General features: G+C 31.5%; 1 pseudogene; it reads left to right on the top strand.

Moving 5' to 3' along the window:
- Positions 1–11,885: 11,885 nt before the first annotated feature.
- LOC114756273 (G-type lectin S-receptor-like serine/threonine-protein kinase At1g11300) lies at positions 11,886–15,080 on the top strand (annotated as a pseudogene).
- The last annotated feature ends 1,947 nt before the right edge of the window (positions 15,081–17,027 follow it).

Raw genomic sequence — 17,027 nt, 5'->3', positions numbered from 1 at the left:
AAATTTTTTTTAAAATTATTTTATTAAAAATATAAGGTAGTTGAATTGATGTATGGGTGGAATTGATAAGTAATAAGTACTCACCCACTTTATAAAATATATAGGTGTATTATTAATGAGTAATAAGTATTATTATAGTATTTAATTATTTAATAGGGGTAATTTAAGAAAGAATTGGTAATATAAGAAATAAATTTTATATTTAAGATCAAGATCAATCTTCTAATTAGATCTTATATTGAGAACCTGAGAAGCATAAGATAACTATCAAGGTGGAAGGCCCAATTAAAAATAACGTTATTTATGCCAACGAGGCTTAGCTCTTGGCATTCTTGTTGAGGAAGGTCGCGGATCAAATTCCCATATGGTTTGGGGAAAGTGTGGGAGTGTTGTGTTTGGGAATGAGCGCAACAAAACCTTTGTCAATTGAGCAATAATGGCTTTCAAAGACAAAATTATATATATAATATTATATTACATAATAATTAAATATATATATCTGTTTACATATATAATATTTTAAAAAATGATTAAATGACAGTTTTAATTTTAATTGTTATAATTAAAAAATAATTTTTGTATATTTGCATTGCTAATTAATTTATAATTTTCAATAAAAACTTAATTTCAAAGTAGGCAAATTTTAAATTTTGCATCCTAAATCAATTTTCTTATAGTTATAGGTTTTAGCGAGTCTTGAAATTTTTTTGTTTTTAATTAAAATTAATCAACTATATAATTTATATATGTATATATATTAATGTATTATATTATAGGAAAAATCCTAAAAAAATGACCGTTGAATATAAAAATTTTAAATTAGGAATTACTAGACAAATGCGTTGTGATTTGCTGTTCGAGTATAGTCATTTTTTTTACGAGTGTAGTAGCTAATACTGATTTGGATTTTAAAATTTAACAGTTATTTTTTTGGGATTTTTCTATATTATATTGTATATTTACTTTTTATTTTTGTATGATATATTATTGAAAATTCACATGGATTTTTTTGACAATTATTATGGAACAATAATTTTCATACATTAATATTACTATTGATATCATAATTTTTATGTTTATAAAATATTTTGTAATATAAAATTAACTATGAATGCAATAAATTTTAAATTGTAAATCTTAAATTATTAAATTTTATATAATTAGTGAAAAATATTTATTGAAAAAATTAACTATTATAAAATATAATTATTCCTAAGAGTTTAACTCTATCAATAAATAGCTCTTAAAAATAGTTGATTACATTCAATTTGTATACGAACTCATAAAGTCAGTTAGAAAACTCGCGTTTACAAAGAAGCCGCAATTTCAAATCAGTTTTATGCAAGTTTGTCGATTTCTGTTTCTTAGTTCAAGTTAAATAGAACATAATATGTAACATTAGAAAATTGTGTGATTTCACGAGTTGAAATACGATTATAACAACACTTACTATCATAGAAAAGGTCTTTTACAGTGATTAAAATAGATTTTGAATGGTAGATTTAGGAGTGACACCCATGTTAAATGTCACATCCTGTTAATTTTAATCCTGAAAATGAGAAATATAAAATAAACAGTGGGCTAAGGGGTATAGTAGACAGATAGACAAAACAACTCTTAAATTGAAAGCTGAGCAGGAACCGGATTGTTATTTTCAAAATATTTAGTTAAGAAATGACAGACTTAGAAATTATGTCAAAAATTTTAAAAAATCCTTGAAAAATCATAGAAAATATAATAGAGAAAGTGTAGAACAAGGTTTAAGGCCCAGAAGGTGAAAACAATGTACAAATGACTTATTTTAAAATTTTCTGCAATTTTAGAGAGTTTTGGTTAATTAAGATGTTAGATATGATTAGTTTTGATTATGCCAAATAATAGAGCAAAAAGTTTGCATAAATTATTTGTCTCATACTTTAACTAGCTACCGTACTTAATATCTTGTGTAGTTTCTTCACGAAAAGAAATGAGTTATTATGTTAAACTCTGAATTATGGAAAATGATCAAGAGGAAGAAGAAGAAGAGAGATTGAGAAAAGAAGAATTTGCAAGATCAAATGAAAATATCAAGATTCAAATTCATAGATTTGATATTAGAAGTTGCTATGCTCAATTAGAAGTTTGTATGACTTAATCGGAAGCTAAAATGCACAAACCGAAAGTTATATCATCATATATTGAGTCACCCTTCATATAAATATTGAAAATAAGCTTTAGAGGTGATTTTCAAGGGCATTTATTGATCAATTATTCGATCAGCCACTTATCAATCAATTTATCGATAAAACATATACTCTGTTATGCTCTGTTCTTCGTTCAGCTTTGATATAGATTCGGTATTTCTCTAATATCTCTTAAACCACAAATCCGTTTGAGGTGAAACTTGATAATATGAAACTAGACTCAGAACATGGTTCATGGACACTAAAATCAGCTTCAAAGAGTTTCATATGAGGGAGATGTTGCTCGAAACATTGTAGTTGGGTTTAACACCTTTATTCCAACCTTTAGTCACTGTGATGAAGATAACTTTGTGACTACAATGAATTTTGGGGTGATTCGTATTGCATTAGAAATTATACTCAAAGAGCTTTATGGGGATAGGTCATTTACAAATTTTGGAGTTGAATTGGAATATTTATGATCACTCAAAGTTGACCTTCGTTTTGCTTGAATTAGAATTAGAATTAGAATTTATTGAGGCAAAGACCAGAAGTTCTACATTGACCGATTAAGCTCTCGAGCAATATGCTACTCAAACATGTTATTGAGTAAAAGCACTAGAAGAAATGAAGAAATGAAAAGCCATTATTAGATGTTACTCGAAGCCAGTTATCAAGTAAACTGAAGTTCGAGTTGATGATCAAGCAACTACATACTTGATCACTTTATCTAGTTCCTGGTACTATCTCTTCAATTCTTCTCTTATATTTTCACATATATTTCTAAGGTGCTCAATTTATAATCTATCTTTGAAAATATGAAAGCACAAGTAATCGATAACATTATCGATTAAAGGTTAATCGATCAGATATTTGATCACTGATAGAATTGTTTAAGTGTAAGATTTTGCAGTAAATTATCGATCATTTAATCGATAATTGGTTGATTGATAAGCTATCGGAAAAGGAATAAACTTCATTTCATGCAACAATAGGAATATCGATCACCTGATCAATCAAGTCATTATCGATCAGGACTTAGATAATCTGGTAAGCTTCCTTAACTTATTTACTATATTGAACAGTTCGCTTGTTATCCATCAATTTATCGATTATTATTTTATCGTTAACTTGTTCAAACATTGTAGGGTAATTTACTTCTAATTAATCAATAATATGTTCTATCAAAATTTTCTTTCAAGGTCTTTAATCGATCAATTGTTTTTCGATCAAATAATCGATCATCATCACCTTCACTGCACTTACTTGTTTTAAGCCATTTTCAGATCACCTAATCGATCGCTCATTTATCGATAAAATGATCTATCATTCAAATCTCTTAATCTTCTATTTTCACATAACATGATCAATCAAAGTCTTTCCTGGTCTTTTCTGAAAAGAGATTTCAATGATATTTTATCGATCACTTAATCGATTAATCTTTAATCGATTACTTACTCGATCATCTTAGGATTTGTGCTCTTTATGGATATCTTTATTAAACTTTTTTTTATTGATCAAATTTTCTGTCATCCGTTTATCGATAAAATATTTGATCAATACTCTTTGAAAATCTATTTCTCTCATACTTAGCATTATCGATAATATGATCGATTAAATATTTTTCGATCATTTATTCGATCATTGAATTAGTTCATTTCATAACAGCTATTCATGATGTTCTTCAAAATCTTTCATCTCTTTGTCTTTAAGCTTTTCTCAGCCTTCTTTTTACACATAACTCTCTATTAAAAGGACACGAAGGTAAACAAAACTTGAAAAGGATTAACCTTGCGTATTTCATTTGGAGTTCACTGTGTTCATGCTTCATCATTTATCGATCATTTGTTCAATCATCATATGATCTATAATCTATTCGATAATTGCATATATCTGCTATATCTTTTCTTCATATAATTAATCGATAACTTGATCGATCAAAGCTTTATCAATCAAGACATCGGTCAAGTAAGTTCATCTTACTTTTTGAATATCTGAATATTTGATGATTGATTCCAGGATTTCCAACTTATTGTTTCTAAGATTATCAGATACTTATCACTTGATTTGAGGAAGATTATTTCAGGTAAAGAGACACAATGAATTTATGATGTGAAGAATCAACTTTTGTCAGAAGCTTCCAACAGCTAGTTTCAACGGTCATATTCTTCGAGCCAAACGGGAAAAAAATGCTCAACGGTCAAGTACCCAACATCATCTATAAATAGAAGAGCATTTCAAAATAAGAAAAAGGGGAAGAGTCTGAGTTTACAACATCAAATGCTAAAATACCGAATCAACATATTCTCATTTAGAGCTCCGAGAGAAAACTCCCTTTCTCTGTACTTCAAAGACTATAACATATGTATTCATAAGAAAGAGAGAAGAGTTTCCCAAACATGCTTAAGATTCATCTATCACTTCTTTGAAAGAAGAAATATTCAATTTTCATTATCATTATCAGATTGTATCCTTACGGTGTGTAAAGGGGAGTATTTACCTCAGTATGAGGTTACTGTTGAATAGACTGGTTAGTCTAAGGATTGTAAGTGGCGTCACAAGTGCCCGAATCAAACTTGTGGTTGTAGTGGTTTTCAAGTACCCGTGTTAAACTTGAGGGAGATAGTGGATTGAAAATCTCAGGGGAAGCTTGGGGACTGGACGTAGGTCAGTGAGGACCGAACCAAAATAAATCATAGTTTGCATCTTCTCTTACCTTACCTCTTTATATTTCCAGCTAAATCATTTTACTACTGTGATTATGCTTATGTCAATTCATTGTTTTTATACTTAGAATTTATTATGAATTTCATTATATTGTGAAAAGGTTTTTGATTTTAATTAACACCCAATTCACCCCCTTGGGTAATCAGCCACTCTTACATGAGAGAGCATTGGCCAAAATGAATTATTTAAAATATGTAGATGCCTCAATAATTCATGAAAAAATGAAAAAAAATTATTTAGAGGATTGTTACAAATTTTAAAATTATTCCTGGCCTCTGGAGATGTGTAGAACAGTATTTTTCTAAAATAAATGTAAGTAAGGATGAAATGGAAAAGATAATATTTTTTTTTTTATCTTTTGTAAAACATTGAAGCTAGAAAGAGGGTGGAATGAGAAGAGGAGAGGTGAGAGAGAAGAATGAAAAGGGAAAAAAAAAAAAAGAAATAGGGAAGAAAGTATTTATAATAGGTATATGACATGAGAAGCAAATTATATAGTTGTGGTTGGAGTGGTTGAAAAAATACCACAAACTTACATTTGTGGCAATTGAATTTGTAGCAGTTCTGATGAACCGCAATAAACATGGAAAAAAAGTATTAAAAATTTATTTCATTTGTAGTAGTTTGTGAAACAACACCCTCAAATTTAAAAAATTTGTGGTGGTTGTTACAGCTACAAAAATGGAAAAAAAGTTTTCAAAAACAATTTATCCCTTTGTAGCCATTTTTTCCTAAAAACATTTGTAGCAGTTTTCAAAGAATATTTTTTTGAAAAATTACATGTACATTTTTTTCTCAAAGAAAATTATAGATACATATATAGATGTTTCAACATTTTATTTGTCATCATCAATCTTGAGAAAATAAATTAGAAAAAGTTGTTAAAATAAATTTATTATAAGTATATATGGATAAAATGTAATTAAGAAAAATTTTAGTTGAGTAAAATGCACCAGAGAAGGGGTAAATTCTCATTACCATTTGGAAAATAGTTGTGAAAGTTAGTTGGGTGGAATGACTTACTCTCGTAGTTGATGTCATCACCATCACTCATGTCATAAAAGGCTTGAGGTTTGACATGGACAACATATTCCAATTTTTATATTTTTTTATTATCCACATAATAAGCCGGTTGTGCCTCTAAAGCAAGTGTATATGGCTCATTATCTTCTGATTCATCTGTGTGAATAAGAGGATTTTGGTTAATTAAGAGAATATTGACCAAAATGAATTATTTAAAATATGTAAATGCCTCAATAATTCATGAAAATATGAGACCTCACTTCTACTCCTGCCATAAACCTTCCTAGGTCAATCACCAAAACCAAGCTCGCAAACTCAACCAAGATGCGCAGGTTGATCCATAGTTGCCTTGAGGGAAGCCGTAGGCTCTACTATACCCTGTGACTCACGAAATTCAGTCTGGAAAATACTTTGTTTGATCCTCCCAAATTACATTAAATTACATTAATAATTAAAATACTGGTTCATAAATAATAAATAATAATAACAAAATATTATTATTTACTTAATAAGGTCCTTAGTGTCTTGTGAGGTGGGAGTGTCATCCCTATGCCGGTGAGTTTCAGTATACAGGTCACAAAAACCTATCTGCCTCTCTTCCCTTCTAGCTCGTTCTTCCTACATAATTACATAGAAAATAATCATATTATAATTGTAATATAATAATTAACCATTCATAAAATATAATTATATCAAATACATGCACTTACCAACTCGCTCATGCTCACAGCAAAAATCTTTAATCCACTAGTATGGTGGATCTTCTGGCATGGTTGACTCCTTCTGCTTCTCTAAGAAACTAGTTGTATAACATACAAAATAAGTAAAACAATCATTTTGAATTTTGTACAAATGAAAATAAAAAATAAAAACAAACTTACAAATTTCCACTTGCTCAAGGGATCTCCTAAAGTATAAGAATTTTGCCTAATCATTAATCAAGACATTCTTTAGGACATTACTCATTACCTCCTATACTGGCCTTGTTTTGTCCCCATTCTCAGCATTATACAGTACTAAACAATCTTCCAAATTCAACCTTTTTTATGTCATATGGTCTTAATTACTAGGTCTATGAAAACAAATGTAGTACAGCAAACCCAATCCAACTTGATGAAACCCGGTCCCATCCAACTTGAAGAAAAACAACCCGAGTAGGAAATAGACTGAACCAGACCAGGTTAGTCATTGGGTCAAACTTGGTTTGGGGCTAGTATATCTAAGTGGTCCAGTCCAGCTCAATGCCTTCTCCCACATCCAACATCCTATGTCCTTCTCACTTTCAATCTTTCACTCCTCTCTCCCCCTCCCAAACTGTCATTTTGAATACATGTAACTATCAAACTTTTACTTCTCTCTCCTACTTTCAATGTTTCTTCCATTGTTCCTAACACGACATTCTGTATAATAGGCCTATTGGTCTAGTATGTATTATATGGGAAGCTTATAGGAGCCATGAAATCAAGGTTAACAGGACTAGTCTTGTAACCTGGTGGACTAAGTCTAACTCGGTCTTAGTCCCGGGTCCAACCAAACTGGATCGGTCCTTAGACTGCAAACTCTAGCCTAACTATCACCTAGACTAGACTCTGAGCTTGTATCTAACCCAATCTAATCCAGTCTTTGTGCAGCCCTACTAATTACTTCATCACAAAATTCATTTAATTAATTAGAGCCATGGAAGCAAGTGACATTCTAAACTTGCTCTGTTTATACTCAACTTTAAAGTTTAACTTTTAGCTTTTCAATCCATTTTTTCTAAAATTATTTCTATATGCTATTCTGACACACTTTTGCATTTATAATCTATTTTCAAATTCAAATTTAACAAAATCAAACTACTTTCCCTTTAGTTGCTCTCTCCTTCTCTTTTAATTGCTCACAACCAAATAGTTAGAGTTTCTAGACAAAATTTGATTTTCAATTCTAATACTTCTAAACTTGTTTTTTCACTTGTACCCTACATATTTTTTCACTTTGAATTCATTGGAAGCATCAAAATCATGTCATTGGGTAATACAATTTACTCTTCTAGTCCTATTTATAGGACACTGAGAGAAATTTTTTGTATAGATGTACAATTTTACCTCTTATTTATTATTGTGTTGACTTTGTTTACATGAAGTATAATATATATTAAATAGGAATAAAGTTAAAAAGTTACTAAATTTTAAATGAGAGTTAATGAAGTTTAAGGTTTTTTTTTGTCTGTGTGAAAAATACTAGAAGTACCTTGTAAATAGGACCAGAGGAGATGCCATTAGGGTTAAGAAATCAAAATTTGAAGTTTGGTCTTCTTGGGTTACTATTCATGTGGTAACCCTAAAATTTCAGCTGGCCTTGAAAACTTATAACTAGATATAAAAAAAATCAAAACAAAGTGTCAAGCCAACAGCCCTCACATGTGCCCTCTTGAATTCATCCCTGCATCACCCATCATCTTCAAGAGGTCATATATAACTCTTTAACTCATCCACCACAACAAATCGTTTCTACATCAAAATAAAAAAACTATTTAGATTTACTTTTAAACTAAATATAGTAATTGAACACTACAAATAATTAAAAGATCACATTAATTACCTTCACAACCGCGTTCCAAATGAAGTATTTGACTCCATCCTATGCCAATTCTGATAATGTATGGGGAAATTATTAATATAATTGTGTCACAACTCTGGACGGAATTGGTTAAACACAGTACCACTAAGGCTAATTGGCTAACTCGTCCCTTCATCCTAGTCAACAGTGATATAATGGCCTGATGGCAACACATATACCTGTCGCATAACCATTATCGATTCATAGATATGTCCCTCAGGGTCAACACAATTAAAAACCACACTTAAATTAAATTATATAAAAAAAATTACTTGGAAACTAGAAAAATTTTACATACATTGTACTTGGATGTGAAATTCCCTCCCCTGCTAGTGGAATGACGAGGAACATTTTGCTCCTTCTCTGTATCTTCATGAATAAAACTCTGGTTGTTGTAAGATCTTAATATCTATGCCATCTAAATCTAAGTTACCATCAATCTCGTCCTCATCAGCTTCCTTACTATGGGATGGAGAAGTGCCCTCCTCGCAGGCTCGAACTTAAGACAGCTTTCACTGTTCTATAGGTGCTTTCCATAACGGCGAGATATAATTATAACTATATATAAGTGAAATATTTAATTATAAATTATTTAATATCCAATATAATAAAATAATTAAAAATCATAAAATATATTAAACACAATTAATAATTAACAATCAAACAAATATAGATAAAAATAAAACTTAAATATACAAATCAAAACATAAATTATAACATTAAATAAACAATCAATAAATTATAAAATGACACTATTAGAAAAAAGACTTTTAACATCGTAAAATAACGGCGGTTAAGCAGAAAAACGACGTGGAAAAAAAGGCGGTGGCATTTTTGTAAATAAAACGAAGAATGGCAATTAAACTCTAAATATCAATTTTTATCATAATAATAATTACCGAAATAAATTTTTAATTATGCAATTAAACTAAAATATCAATTTTTAATCATTCTATTCCTTTAATCTTTAATTAACAAACAGTATAGTAATTAGTACTTCCATAAACAAAGAATAGATAAGTTATGAATAATTAAAAACTGCAAAAAAAAAAAAATGATTATACAGTCTAAATTAAACACATTCAAATAACAACTAATAAACTCTAACTAATTAAAATAACTAACCGAAAAAATAGATATATTTTTAATTGATTAAAAAGATCAATAAAATTTTAATTACTTAATGTTAAAAATACTAAACTAGAGAGAGAGAGAGCTAGAGTAAGAGGCCAATGTGGCAACGCAGAGAGAGGGAAACAAAGATTACCAAAACAAGAAACACGAGAAAGGAGCCTTTTTATAGAGGGGCTCCCTACTATAACCATGTCAACCGTGTTGTAGTTGTAGTGGCTCTGACAAAACTGCTACAATGACTGTAGCATGCTGCGGTTTTGACTGAATCACTACAAGCTTCAAACATTATTGCAGCATTTTTGTTAGAATCGCCACAAATATGTCACGTATTTGCAGTCGTTATATCAGAACCATTGCAAATTCGCATCCTTTCTTTGTTAATAGTATTTTTTTCCCCCTTCAATCACTACTATATTGCATATTCACATTTGAAGAGCCTTGCACCAACCGCTGCAAATGCGCAACGCTTTGAATGGCCTATTATTTCTTAATTAGATTTGAAGTAGGTGCAAGCTAAGTAAAAACCTACATATTATATATGTAGGCAGGTTAATATATATTTTTATATACTTTAAAATCATATATAATTTCTCTCAAGGCCCCGCAATGTCACTCTCAATATAACTCTTATAACTTTGTTGCTTTATCTTTAATTTCTAATCTCGCTTATTCCTTTGTCTTGGAAATTCTTTCTTCATGGCATGCACGGCACAAGGGTTTTTTATTTTTTTTAATTTTCCTTTTTGCATTTTGTAAAGTCTACATTATGAAGGTCTAACCCGGCCCTTCTTCCTTAACTCCGTAGGCCGAGCCACAGACATGATTTTATGAAAATACCATTGTTATAGTCAAGGATTCTAATTCGAACTCTTAACATTTCCCCCTACACTATTTCTTCTTCCAAACTCGTTATAGCACTTAAATTCAATAAAAGTTCAATCCTTTCTTAATAAAATGGGCCGGGGCTAGCCAAAACATGGGATAGTGCAAAAGGTTTATAAAATTAGACCTCTTATCACCAGATACTGCCAAAGGAGCTTCTTGAATGATCAAACGTGCTGAGTTCATCAATTTAAAGCAGTTTGTCTCCTGCTTTAGAAGCTTGAAATCAAAACATCAAGGTCCTCTTCGGTCTTGGGATTCAGAATTTCAAATTTTATACACATTCATTACCATATATCAGAATAATTCTTATACCACAAAACTTCTATGCTATTTGAGCACTTTGGCCTTTTTCTAATCATTTGCACAGATTTATTCTTAAATCTTGGAATTTCCCGGATTTGAAACCATATCCAAGTACAAATTTGACAACATTCATGTCCAAAATTTATACTTACATCATGCAAGGTATAACCACTAGCCCTTAGGTGCTATTATACCCTAATTCACTCAGAAAATTCCAGCTTCAAGAGCACTGACTTAACCTTCATTTTAGAATCTTTAAGAATACTTTAATCATCTAAGGTTCTTATTTACCATTTAGAAACGTCGAACACTAGGTTTCTAATACATTCTCAGCTTCAAATATTCAATCCATCAAGCCACAACATCACACACATACTTCATATCATCTTACATTTATCTCGTGTCTAATTAGGCCTACTTCACTTGGATATAATTCCAACAAATAACATAATATTAAAACAGTGGGAGAATAATCAGTTTCAAACTTTCAAATCCTAAATGTCATCCTTTTTTTGGCATAAAATTCCAAGTTAAAGATAACATTATATTTTCTATGAAATATAATTGGATCCAGGATCTGAGAATCATAATGCGTGATAAATACACCGTAATATGCATTTATTCAAGAAAATGGGCATTTTCTTATTCCAAAATAAGTTATTTTTATACGGCAGCCAAATTTGATTAGATTCATTAAGCGAAAGATATGTGTAGCTTTCAAATCAAGTCAAGAAAATAGTATTATAAAATGTGTCATGGATTGATCTATCTCACCATACCTTAAATTAAAATATTAAACTAATTTCCTATAAATGAGCAAAGCATCAGATGCCATAAATCAAGTAAAATAATTAACCTATAAATGAGCAAAGCTTCGGTGATTTGGTTTTCTAATATGATAATTCATTGACCACGAAGCGAGAACATCCAAACAAATAGCAAAAAGCTTAAGACGCGTAAGAAAACGCGAGTCCATGAGACCATAACTGGGTACAGATCAGAAATTCAACTTTGTAGCAAGCGTATGTTCTCATCTTTTTCAGTAGAGCTATGGGATTCAAATTCAGAAGTCTAAATCTGATAAAGCTTTTGCTCTTACTTTCCAATTTCCATCTCGATTTGAGCTCTGCAATGGACACCATCACATCAGGTCAATTCATCAGAGATAATGAAACAGTAAGCTCCAGTAGCGGTGACTTCAAGCTTGGATTCTTCAGTCCTCAAAATTCCACAAACCGCTATGTAGGAATCTGGTATCTTTCTGAATCTAACATCATCTGGGTCGCTAACAGAAACCAGCCACTGTTTGATGCTTTTGGGGTTGTCACAATCTCTAGGGATGGGAATCTTGTGATTTTGGACAAACAGAATATGATTATTTGGTCCACAAATGTCTCAAACATTGCAGCCAATTCTATTGCAAAACTTTTAGACACTGGGAATCTAGTCCTCTCTGATGTCAACGCAGGAGATACCATATGGGATAGTTTTCAGCATCCTTCTGATGTTTTTGTACCAAAGATGAAGGCCAGTATAAACAAAATAACTGGAGAGAAGATGAAATTTACAGCATGGAAAAGTCTTTCTGATCCATCTTTTGGATACTACTCTGCTTCTCTTGAGCATCCAGATGCTCCTGATGCTTTTATTTGGTTTAATGGAACTCACCCGTATACTCGCACTGGTCCATGGAACGGTAGGATTTTTATAGGGATACCTACGATGTCGAATGACTATCTATATGGATGGAGTGTTAAAAATGGAGATGATCGAACAGTTTATGCAACTTTTGAATTTGCAAATGATACTACTTTTGCAATTCTTGGCTTGAATCCACAAGGCCAACTTTGGACGGCATGGTGGAATAACAGAAGGGAAGTATTGAGGGAGGTGTATAATGCCACTTACTGTGATCACTATGGCATATGTGGGGCATCTGGAAGCTGTGATTCACAAAGATCTCCAACTTGTAGCTGTTTGAATGGGTATGAACCAAGGAAATTAGAGGAATGGAATAAGCGAAATTGGACTAGTGGGTGTGTAAGGAAGAAACCATTGCAATGTGAGGGGTTGGCAAATAGAAGTGAAGTATATGAAAATGATGCGTTTTCAAAACTTGAGAACATGAAAGTGCCAGACTTTTTGATAAGGTCAACTGCTCCAGATCAAGATAATTGTAGAAAACAGTGCTTAGATAATTGTTCCTGTGTGGCATATGCATTTGATTTGAATGGCATTGGATGCATGCATTGGAGTGGAGACTTGATTGACCTCCGAAGATTCTCTAGCGGAGGGGTTGATCTTTACATTCGCGTGCCTTTATCAGAACTTGGTACCTTTTTTATGTTTGATATCTAACTTGTTTCGTTATATTAGTTTTCACCTAAGTTGCCTGAATATTTGTTCTCAAATGCAGAAACAAGTTCACGCAAAAGGAGAACCATTGCAATTTCTGTGGCAATAGGAGTTATTACTTTAATTGCATGCGCTTATCTCTTATGGAAATTGACCTTGTATGAAGGTATTGTAATAAATTGTAGTTTTCATGCATGACTATTCACATACTTTCTCATAGTTTTTAAGTTCTTGATGTGAAGATGGGATTTATTTTCATTGATGTAGTTGTGATTAGTAATATTACACCTGTTTTGAAAATAAGATGTGTTTTTGGACCAAATAAAGAGGGTGTTATCTACTCAAAGCAGGTGGGTCATATTCACATAGTCAGTCTCAAAGAATGATTCATCAAGAACAAGAAATCAAAATGGATGAACTTCAACCTTTTGATTTTGAAGAGCTTGTAAGTGCAACAAACAACTTCCACTCAACAAACATGCTTGGCCGCGGTGGTTTTGGTTTAGTGTACAAGGTGATTTGTTTTTCTTATGTAGAGGATCATCTTTCATATAGAAAATGAATTATTATGGTTGCTATTTTTTTTTTTGCTTTTATATTTTCTTTTAAAGGGGCAATTGAAAGATGGACAACTAATTACAATCAAAAGGCTTTCAAAAGCATCAAGACAAGGGCAAGAAGAGTTCATGAATGAGGTTCAAGTTATTTCAAAGCTTCAACATTGCAATCTAGTGAAACTTTTAGGCTGTTGCATTCAACAAGATGAAAGAATGTTAATCTATGAATACATGCATAACAAGAGTTTGTATTCGACTCTATTTGGTTAGTTCATCCTCCTTTTTTGTCATAGTTCATCTTGTTTTATACATGACTTTAAAAATAAAATATTTTTAATTTTTCTCAACATTAAAAAATTTGCTAATTTAGGCAAATATGGATTTTCTTAACGAACTTACTTTGCACTACCTAATCTTTCCTTTGGTTGCAGATCCAATCAAAAAGAAAAATTTAGATTGGCAAAAACGTTTTAAAATCATTGAAAGAATCTCTCGAGGTTTGCTTTATCTACATAGAGATTCTAGAATAAAAATCATACATAGAGATTTAAAGGCTAGTAACATTTTGTTGGATGAAGCTCTAAATCCCAAAATATCAGATTTTGGAATGGCTAGAATATTTAGTAGCAATGAAGATCAAGCTCGTACAAGAAGAGTGGTTGGGACATTGTAAGCATGTCTTCTTTTCTTAATTACCAAACCATCATGCCAATGACCACAATGCATCTTAACTTGGTTACTTCTTAATGTAGTGGCTATATATCTCCTGAATATGCAATGCAAGGACAATTTTCTAAAAAAATCAGATGTATTTAGTTTTGGAGTTCTACTCCTAGAGATTGTTAGTGGGAGAAGCAACTCTAGATTACAGAATATGGAGGGATCTCAAACCGTTTTAGGATATGTAAGTGTCTTTCTTTTTTTAGGATATGTTAGTATCTTCAATACTTGTTGAAATGAATTTTGTTGTTCATGCATGAATTCTTGTACATTTGCAGGCATGGAAGCTATGGAACGAAGATAACCTTGTGTCCTTTATAGACTCTGGAATAAATTATCAAGTTTCTTGTGATGATATTTTGTGCTGTATACATATAGGACTTCTCTGTGTACAAGAACTAGCAAAAGAGCGACCAACCATGGACAATGTAGTGTCAATGCTTAGCAGTGACATTTTCAATCTGCCTCCTCTAAGACAACCTTCATATGTACTAAATGAGACAAGATCTAGCCCAGATTCCGCTTCAAAAACACAGACTTTGCACTCTACTAACTTTGTCAGCATTACAGATGTAATTGGGAGATAATAATTCTTTGTACTACATACGAACACGATGGAAAATGATTGTGAAACTTTACTAGGACATAGTTGTCATGGATAATTATATCATTATACCTTTGCTGTATGTTATGTACAACCTTTATTTCTTTTAACAATAGTGTTGACTTGATCTAATTATAAAGCTTGCATTGATACTATTGACATGATTTCATTTTGAATAATTGGGATATTAAAAGATTACCTTTTATTTACATATTGCTAGCATAAACATCAGTGCGTGTCTAGCCACCATTCTCACTTCAAGTATATAAGATGCTCATGTAGACTAGTACTTGGTACTGATCTCACGTACTATATATTTTTCTTATTCCATCTTGCTCTCCTTATATTTCAGTTCTCTCACTGATTATATTTCATCATTCTAAATGGAACCAACACTTCTAGGCATTATTGTTATCACAAGAAATGATCAAAAAGGATTTTTTTTTTTATCAAGAAGGAAATTATATGTGCATGCCTTCCTACTATCTTTTTTCTCTCTACATTTTGCCATCCAATGTATAGTGACATACTGTATTTCTCCCTCACTAATTGCAGTTTATAGCAAGGAAAAGTTTTAATTTATCAAAGAATTTGTCTTCTCCTAAATTACAATTTTGTAGTAGCAGTGGTAGTAATTGCTGTCACTTTGATCATTTGTACTACTTTTTATGATGTAGTGAATTTTTTCTCAAATCGCCCGAGTTACGTTTAAGTTTTGCAATATCATGGTTCAATTGCATTGTTGACTTTGTACTCCACTAAAAAAAGGTTAATTGGGAATATTTCAAGAAACCCAAAACTTGCATCTCTGACACAAGGAATGATAAAGAAATTGAGGAGTATGATTACTTACAAGTAACACCCTTGCTCATGGTAAAATATATTTCATTTCACTTACAATTGACTTCCGCATAAGAAGATTCAAAGTCAATCGCAAAAAATAAAGAAAAGTAAAATAAATCAAATGACAAATTTCAAAACTTGGTGTAGCCGATTCCAACAAGGGGAAAGGAACCAAAAAAAAAAAAGACAATAGAGCACGCAATTGGAAATGAAGAAGCAGCTTCAATGAAATGCTTATTTTAGTTTCTCGCTTGATGGGAGGAAAAGTTATTTTTAAGTTGTAATGATAGCAATCTTTGAAAAAAGAATTATTAGACAACATCGTCGCAATGGGTTCAACTGCGAAGGAGTAGTTTTTGGGGTTTAGAACTTGATAAAGATAAGGGCTGAATTTATATAAGAAACTTTTTCGTAAAGCAAATTAAAGCAAAAGTTTTAGCAAAGTCCAGTGGGGCGCAATATAAACTCTATTGTAATAAAAGTTATATATATAGATATATGGCCAAAAAATGTTATATATAATAAATTTATTTTATTTTCATGGTTTAATTATGGTCCCAAGCACCTCACGTCACAAAGTACAAAAAGTAGTGTTATTGTTCATAGATGCTACTAAAGATGATGGGAAAGTATCAGACCATTAATAGAACCTTCCAATACTATTTTCTTGCAGCCCTCTAGTTACTCAAAGAGACAGTGTTATATCGTTGATCAAGGTGGTATAGATGTGGATGCTTTCATTGCTTGATTTTTTGAATCGATCAAATATATAGCTTATAGACAATCCAAGGAGGCTGGCAAGTAGATGGCAAAAAGTTTGCCGCAGAAGGCCAAACCAAATTTTAGGAGACAGTTAGTGCCACTCTAAATCATTTCTTTTGATAACATGTATACCTAAATTCGCCTTGTTGCCACCAAGATAAGAGGTTATGGATATGAGACCGAGTTAAAGAGGGATTCTCAAAGTCATTTCAGTTCATTTATGAGGCTTACAGGTAGAGTTGGCAAGAAAATTTTGGAAGCTCTAGAGAGAAGATTTGTTTTCATAAGAGATAGTCTCAAAAACCTCTTACTTCTACGGAGTAATGCTAGTGGGAGCCAATTATCATTTTG

Source organism: Neltuma alba, unplaced genomic scaffold (assembly GCF_004799145.2).
Source record: "Neltuma alba isolate B1F8T4 unplaced genomic scaffold, ASM479914v2 tig00010380_pilon, whole genome shotgun sequence".
Classification (NCBI taxonomy): Eukaryota; Viridiplantae; Streptophyta; class Magnoliopsida; order Fabales; family Fabaceae; genus Neltuma; species Neltuma alba.
This window is presented reverse-complemented; position numbering and strand designations above follow the sequence as displayed.